This window comes from Cupressus sempervirens, chromosome 6, assembly GCF_028749045.1.
Source record: "Cupressus sempervirens isolate cs-2001-9-10 chromosome 6, ASM2874904v1, whole genome shotgun sequence".
Lineage (NCBI taxonomy): Eukaryota > Viridiplantae > Streptophyta > Pinopsida > Cupressales > Cupressaceae > Cupressus > Cupressus sempervirens.
In genome coordinates this window covers 350,516,493-350,526,028 of record NC_143123.1, presented here as the reverse complement: position 1 = coordinate 350,526,028, position 9,536 = coordinate 350,516,493, and positions in this window count along the sequence as shown.

Genomic DNA, 9,536 nt, shown 5'->3' with positions numbered 1-9,536 from the left:
CTCCTTGCCCAAGTACAACTTGGTCAACCAATTACTTAAGACTCTAGCCCACATCTCCATTTTTGAACTATCACAAATCTCCCTAGAGCATAAAGAAATACTCATCAAAGCCTTAGTGCCAAATGACTTAGATGTGAGAAGATTTTGGAACATGTTCAACAATCTAGTTGCCCCTCACTATGTATCTTTTTCACCCCAAGATGACATGTTTGTCATTCAGCCACAAAACTCTCCTTTGCATATTGAAGTCCTTATCCATAGAAATAGAGTTAAAAGAGCATTGGTCAATGGTGGGGTAGGCCTCAATATTTGTACACTCAATCTAGTAAAAGCCCCAGGGTATATAGAGAATGTTTTTGACCCAATAAAGAAAATCACCATCAAAGCCTATGACGATGAGGAGAGATCCTCCAAAGGCATGGTTGTTCTGCCAATCAAAGTAGGACCAGTTCTGAATGAAACTATTTGTTAGGTCTTAGACCTACAATTAACTTATAACATCCTGTTGGGAAGACCATGGATTCATGACATGCAGGCCATTCCCTCTACTTACCATCAATGTATTAAATTTCCTTGCATGGGTCAAGAAGTGACCATACCTAGAGATCAACATTTTGCCCAATATTGCAATTCCCTTTTCCCTCATAACAGGAAAGAAACTGACACACCAACATATAACATCAATCAGTCGACATCTACAGATGCTTCATGATCTATTGGTCAAAATGATAACCACTCATCAACATCAACTAAGGGAAAAGAGAAACTTGGTTATTTGGGTCCTTCCCTTCCTTCACCATCATCATCCAAGGACCCTAAATAGTCACACTATGAAGAAATGGATAGATTGATGAAAGTGTAAATTGCAATGCAAAGGGGTGGGCAAGTATTTAGTCTTCTTATTTGATCCCCCACTTTCTCTAAAATCTCATGGAAAACCATCATCCATCACTAAGCCTTATCATGTACATTTTATCAAAGAAAGTGGAGCACCTCTGAGTTCAGTAGAAGAAATATATCAAATAAGTGTTGACATCTCCCTTTTCCTTCATGGAAAAGGTTTTGATCTCATGAAAAAAATGGGATATATGGGAGATGGTCCCTTACGGAAGGGAAAAACATCGTCGAACCTCTAATAGCACAATTCAGGTCCAATAGGTGAAAAATAGGGTAGGGTATGATTAAAAAGACAAGACACAAATCTCTTTTGAGGCTCATCCTAAGCATAATGATTCCTCCTCTTCCACCTTGGTGTGGGTACCTAAATAAAGGGATAGTAATAGCCAAACAACAAATGACATCATAAATGTAAATTTATCCCTCTCAAGTTCACATCTCACCCATGACAAAGATGATGATGATTCCACTAAATGAGAATTTGAATCATTATTCGAGGACTCTCTCCATGACAAAGAATGTGATGTTGTTCACATACTCACATCTGATAGTTTAGCTACATAAGGAACAATCTCTTGTCTGACACCCACTTCATCGAGAACCAGTGAACAATAGAGTAGCCTAGAAGATGATGAACATGCTAAAGGTTTTTGGTTTTAAACCCTATTTCCTGATTTCTTTCCAATAGAAATTGAAGATGACTACTATGAGCCTCTCGCAAGCTCTACTTTTTCTAATACCCTAGAAGAAGCTCATGTCATAGATTTAATGAATACAACATATGATCCATCCAATGAAGTCATGTCTTTAAACCCTATTGAAATCTTTCAATATTATGAACCACTCTCCCTAATCCCATCCTAAACTGATTAGTTGGGATAGAATTAATCCTCACCACATTCCTCATTTTGACATTGACCATCACATTTTTTTCTACCTTAATGTGGTTGAACCATCTTGTCAATGAAGAACATAAGATATGCATATAGTTAAGTCTAATATCAATCACCTCAGTCACACTAGAATAGGTTAGGCATTTCATGGCCTTAATGATCACTACCAAGTTGTAGCTGATCTTAAGAAAGAAATAGAAATAAATAGAAGTGATGCATCCCAAAGTGAAAACCCAACCGTGGCACCCATGAATGGGGTGATTGATACCTTACCTAAACACTCTAAGGAAAGATATTCTATCTTTATTGAACCAACAAAATAGGTCAACATTGGCATAGAGCAAGAATTGAGGTCATTTATTTAATGCAGTCCCTAAGCACAAAAGAAAGAAAGGAATTTGTTCACTTCTTTCAAGAAAGATAGATAAAATTTGTTTGGTCTTACACAAACATGCTTGGATTAGACCCAACTTTAACCCTCCACTATCTCAAAATTTATTTGGAGGTCAAGCTAGTAAAATAAAAAATTAGAAAGATGCATCCCCATATAGCTCTATTAGTCAAAGTGAAGTTAGAGAAGTTAATTAGTACTAATTTCATGCAAACCTTGGCATATGCATCATGGATATCCAACATTGTTTCCATATCAAAGAAGAATTGTAGCATATGCATCTATATTGATTTTTAGGATTTAAACAAAGCATGTCCCAAAGATGACTTCCCTCTTCCTAACATTGACACCATTGTAGACCTGACAGCAGGCTAGTCCATGTTTTTACTCATGGATATGTTTTTAAGGTATAATCAAGTCAAGATAGCACCAAAAGATCAAGAGAAAATAACCTTTAGTTGTGCGTGGGGCACATTCTGTTGGAACGTAATGCCCTTTGGGCTAAAGAATGTTGGGGCCACTTATCAACATGCCATAACTACTATCCTTCATGATATGATTCATATCTTTATAGAAGATCATGTGAATGAAATCCTTGCCAAATCCTATAGTCAAGAAGAACGTCTCCACATACTGGCCAAGATATTCACCTACCTAGAAGCATTCAAAGTTAGGCTCAATCCTAAGAAATGCACTTTTGGCATCAAATCAGGCAAGCTTCTGGGATACATTGTCTCAGTCAAAGGGATAGAAGTTGACCCTGAAAAGGTCCAAGCCATAATCAACATGCAACCTCTGAAAAACTTGAGTTAGTTACACTATCTCTAAGGAAAACTTCAATCAATTTGTCAATTCATTTCCTAGTTGGCAAAAAAGTGTGTACCTTTCACCCACTTACACAAAGATATAATTTTTTAGTGGGATGATCAGTGTCAGAAAGCTTTTGACTTACTTAAAACCTACTCAATGAATCTGCCCATGTTGGTACCTCTAGTATCACACAAACCTTTTTTACTATACATTTCTCTAACGGATAAATAAATTAGAGTCCTCCTAGCACAAGAAAATGACCAATGAAAGGAACATGCTATCTATTACATCAGTTGTACCTTGGCCAATTGTGAGCTCACTTACTCTTTTATTGAAAAGGCATGTCTAGCCATAGTTTTTGCTTCCCAAAACTTATGTCATTATCTTCTAACACACAAAGTTAGGTTCATCTCCAAAATTGACCTCCTCAAATTCCTTCTCAGCAAAACAACATTAACAGGTAGATTGGGCAATTGGGTGATGATCCTAAGTGAATTTGATATTGAGTACATTGATAGGAAAGAAATAAAAGGATAGGTCATTGCCAATCAATTGGTGAAGGTACCTATAGAGAGTTCAAATCCTATCCTAGCTGATTTCCTAGACATGCACATTCTTCAGACAAAGCCAGTAACATTGAAATTCTATTTTGACAATTCCTACACCCATCATGGATCAGGGGCCGATATTTTTTTCATCACACCACTAAGTGTTACCATCCTTAAGTCTTGCAAACTAATTTTCCCTTGTACCAACAACATGGCAGATTATGAAGCTTTGGTCTTGGATCTCAAACTAGCTTTAGAGTGGAAATTGAAAGCACTAGAGGTTTATGAAGACTCCCAATTGATCATCAATCAAGTCACTGACACTTATTAGACCAAAGATGAAAAGTTTTTTCCTTACAAACATATGGTTGACATTGTCAAGGCATGTTTTGTTCATATTACTTTTGAACAAATTCTCAAAGATAAAAATAGAGCAGCAGATGCTATGGCCACCTTGGCCTCCTTACTCTAGCTCCTAGAGTAGCATGAGTGGTATGAGCTCTTAGTAGAAGAGATGGTTCAACCCATGTTCATTCAACTCGATTCCATTATCATTTTCCACTTTGACGTGCTCAATTCCCTTTGGTATAACCCCATCATCACTTACCTCTGTGATAACACCAATCCTTCTAACCTCTCATGTAATCAAAAACAAAATTTTATATGAAAAACCTCAAGTTACACTTTGGTGGCCAATACACTGTATAGGAAGGGTCTTGACGTACTTTATTTAGATGTGTTGAAAATGATGAGTCTAGAGACATTCTGCAGGAAGTCCATGAAGGGATTTGTGGGTCACACTCAAGTGGGTTTACACTAGCAAAGAAGATTCTTAGGATGGGTTATTTTTGGCCAACCATGGAAAAGGATTCCATCGACTATGTCAAAACTTGCAAAAAATGCCAAATCCATGTTAACCTTGTTCATGCACCAACCCAAGAGCACAACCCTTTGGCAACACCATGGCCTTTTTATTAATGGGGCTTTAATTTGATTGGAGCCATCCATCCACCTTCCTCTAGTAGACATAAATGGATTATCACTGCCACAGAATACTTTACCAAGTGGTTCAAAGTAGTGCCACTTGCTAACTATACCAGAAAACAAATATCTTCCTTCATTCTAAACCATATCATTTGTCAGTTTGGCATACCCCATGCCATTCTCATAGATAATGCCTTGTATTTTAAAAATCAAATAATTGATGAACTATGTGAAAAATTTCACATTATACACCACTACTTGTCAATTTATTATCATCAAGGCAATGACCAAGCAGAGGCCACCAACAAAACCATATCAACATCCTTAAAAGAACTATCAATGATATTGTTAGAGATTGGAATTTATAGTTAAATCCCACCCTTTGGGACTACAGGATGAGTGTCAAGACACCTACAGGCATGACACCCTTCTCCTTGGTTTATGGTTGTGAAGCTATTCTTCCTTTAGAAGTTGAGATCCCATCCTTGAGAGTTACTCTTTGGGATGCCCTATCAAATGAGGATTATAGAGTGGACTGTCTAGAGTATCTAGAGTTGTTAGAAGAATGTCAACATGCAGCACATGAACACCTCAAAGTGTATCAGAATAGGTTATCTAGACATTACAACAAAAAGGTCAAACCTCATGTTTTTCATATTGGCGACCTAGTGCTCTAAGAAAACCCTAAGAACCAAGCAACTAAAGAAAATAAAGGAAAGTGGGAAGCCAATTGGATTGGTCCTTACATTATCACAAAGTCCTTTGGGACTGGCACTTACAAACTCTTAGATTGTGATGGCACAAACCTAGTAGAACCCATTAATAGCATCCATCTCAAGAGATTTTATGTCTAGAGCCTTGAGAAACACGTTGAAAATACCAAAAAAAAATTGTACAAAAGAAGTGACAATGCCACCTCTAGTTTGAAAAGGACTGGAGACAAAACCTTTGGACTTCCCTAAACAACACAAGTCCTTCAATGCTGAAAACAATCAAGACAATCTTCAAACCATGTCCTTTGTGACAAATCTTGCTTATTTGAGGCTCCTCTAGCATAGTCAAATTAATTTCACACATACCCAATTGAGAAACACTTGTGGGTTACCATCTAGTGGTTCTTTGGCCTCAGATGTAGTTCATCGCAATAGAGACAATTAGTACAACAACACCAAAGGGAAGCACAACAAATCAGGAGAAACATGAGGTTAGATTATGTATTGAGATACCATAAACATGAATTGCAGGAAAATCAATGCACATCTCAGCTATCCACCTTGACCAATGATCCCCAATGTTTATTTTATCCCTTAGTCAACCCATTTGATATCCCAAACTCCTTTCATTGCCTCTTTAGGTGCCTCACATGGTCTTGGTTACCCCGTATCCCAAAAAATCTCACTCACATCCTCATTCTAAATCAAAAACATTTCAAAATTCTTTAAAATGATAAAAAAACATTCAACATTTGTCAAAATCATCAAAAAATTCAACAACTATCCAAAATTATGACAAAAATTCAAAAATTGCCAAACAATACAAAAAAAAAAGACCCAAAAAAAATTGTCAAAAAATTATCAAAGAAAAAAATTCAAAAATTGTCCCAAATTATCAAAAAAATTCAAAAATGATCAAAACCATTCAAATATTGTCAAAAATGGCCAATAACATTTGAAACAGGGTAATCCTTGCCAAACATAGCCGCAAAAGTTCAAAAAATTAACAACACCTCAAAATTCCTATCAAACATGGCTCACTTTAGCTCAAATCAACTATACAATAGGACATAAAACATTTGAATCCAATGTGCCTCACTAATATTAAGAAGTAGCATAGTAATATCCTAAAATATTTTCTTAGACTTTGGAAAATCTAGCACAACATGATAGCACAAGAGATTTCCCCTTTTCCTTCCTCTTGTCGTGAACAACAATTCCCAATAGATCATTAGTCTTATTTATGTTGTAGTGGCCATGATTGGTCTAGCCCCCTTCAAAAAATGTATCAATGTTATCTCGAAAGCCCAAATATCCATTGAACTCTTTCATCCTTACCTAACTAGGGGCATAGAATAAGTAAGAATAAGCATGAGAGCTTGGCCCCCTTGTAGTGCCTTTTTTAGGCCCCTCAAGTGCCTTTTTAGGTGCAAGCACCTTTTTTAGGCCCCTCAGGTGCCTTTTTAGGCCCAAACACCTTTTTTAGGCCCCTTAAGCATCTTTTTAGGCCCAAGCACCTTTCTCAGGCCCCTCAAGCACCTTTTTAGGCCCAAACAACTTTTTTAGGCCCCTCAAGCACCTTTTTAGGCCCAAACAACTTTTTTAGGCCCCTCAAGCACCTTTTTAGGCCCACACACCTTTTTTAGGCCCCTCAAGCACCTTTTTCAGGCCCCTCAAGCACCTTTATCAAGCCCCCAAACTCCTTTCCATAGGTCTTGAGAGTATCCATCTTAGAACACACCTAAAGAAACATCCCAATGTTGGCTTTGTAATCATCTATAAAGGCTATTAACATACGTAGAATTATGCCTTACATATCACAACTCTCAAAATGTTATGCAAATCTCTACTCATCTTTCATCATGAGCCCACACAAACATTCAGTTCCCTACAAATAAGTAAAGGTTTTCCTTCCTCTATGGATCACATTGTTCTCACTTTTATGAAGATTAATACCTTTCTAATATCTTTCTAAAATCACAAAAACATTCAAATATCTATCAAAAATCCCACAAACATTCACATATTCCTCAAAATGCTAAAAATATCCAAATATATTTCAAAAATACCAAAAACAACATTACAATATATTACAATCACCATCAATTGTCCCTTTGCTTGCCACAACAACAAGCACACACTTTTATTCTACTATGATGACAATGAAAACTTTACATTTGATAAACATTTGGTGGATTATTTAGTTTGGCCTCCCTGGAGGAGGTGGCAAGATAGGGTGTCCAACCAATGGTGTTTCTCCTAATACAACTCTAGAAAAGGAAGCTCCTAGCGTCAGTCCTGTACATACCCACACCGCATCCATGGGAATTGGAAATCTCGCACCACATAATTATGCATTTAACAGTTGTGTGAATTCCCTATCCATGAGCTACATCTCTCGCTGGTCATCATTCCAAAACACCTAATGAAAATGTCCCATGTAATAAGTGGCTTTTCGATGTACCTTTGTCGTTCGATGCATTTCTATGAACACATTCTCCACCAACTTGTTTACTCTCAGTGCAGTGATCACTCATTGGGCCACATCCCACTCCTCCTACATTTGATCAATCACCATTTGCCAATGCTCTATGTTTACTTTTGCCTCACCCAAACCCTACTGCAACTATCTAACCTTCCCCTCACTTAATGCTAACTGCTCCTACAACTTCAATGATAGGTAGTTTTCTTTTGCAATCACATCCCTAAATGACTCAGATTGTGACTGCAACAACACCAACTCATTCTACACACTTTCTAAGCCCACTTGTACCATCTTTAGAGATTCCTTCAACCTTTGAGCCTACATTCCCACATCATTTCCCTCTTCCTGTGATTGCTCTACATGTAGCTCCACTTCTAGTGATTGCACCTGTGCCTGTTCTACGTCCACCACTGCTTGCAGTTGTCTTGTCTCTATTTGCACTCCATCTTCCTGTGCCTTCTTCATTAATCTCAAAGAAAAAATGACTTCCTACTCTACATTCTCCATTGAAACTCTCTCTGGGGCTAATATTCTCCATAATTCTTCCACATCACTTGATGCTTGATCTCTACCCCACACTTCTAGCTAGGGTTCTTCCACATTTACACCACGCCCTTCCTATTCTGTTGACCCTTTTCCTAGAATCCCAAGGCTAAGCAACTAATTTGATCCACTCCTCACCCCACTAGCACCTCCCACATCCTTCAAAGCTTCTCCCATGGACATTTCATGAGATTTTATCTCCTCCACTCCTGACATACTCTTTGTCATCCCAGGTAGACTATTTTCTACTTGCATCATTGGCTCATCATACAATACCACCTACAACACCTATTGTGCTACAGTCCCCAAAAACATCATTAACGTTGACAAGGGCATTTCTTCTTACCTGCTCCCCACTTCTTTAGGTTACACTGACCCTTGTCCTGTATGACTCACTTCACTTGGCTTTGGAATTACCACTTGTAGTTTTGACTGATACACTAGTTCCTTGGAGTTTCATCAAATGTGCTTCACTCTTCACCCTTGCCTTATCCACCTTACCTAGCTAGCATCACCCTCCTATTGTGACTAATCTAATGAGCCCAACATAATTCCACTTGCACACTTCCTATAACTTCTCAAAATATCCACTAGCCATGTTCTACTCTCCACCTTGCCTTGTTCCATTCCCATGATATATACTTACTTATAACCAACACTCACTTGAGACTTGTTCTTTACTAGTCTTACCATGTATCCGCTCTTTGCATCCTGTTGTACTAGTACTAGGTACACTCACCCCTTGGCTCTAACACTCAGACACCCTAATTCTAGTTGACGCACATCGCTAGATAGAATTCATTACTAAATTACCACTAAAACATCCCACACTTTCTTATATGGCTAGTACAAATGGTTGCTCTCAGGTAGAACTGAACAAACTTGACACTATTGCACACAACTGGTAGCCTGCCTAGTCTGAAAATAATCATCTTTTTCACTATTATGTACTTCTAGTGCCTCAATGATGTGTTTTACTAGAGGTGCTAGGATGAAGTCATGATATTTTGTTGGTTTTTCATCTAACATGTGACTATTTGTGTGCCTATTTTTATTCTTTTGCAGTTATAACTTTGTTTTCTAATAATTGTCATATTTTTCATGTACATTATTCATGGTTGTTGGTACTCCTCAGCATGACATAGTATTCATATCACCCTAGCTGAGCTAGTGGTGATTGTACTTAGTCACTTTTTATTAAATGCTCTATGATAAAAATTAATTTTGCATTTCTTTCCAACGTGATAGTTAGTTGCATTCATTTAGTTTTCA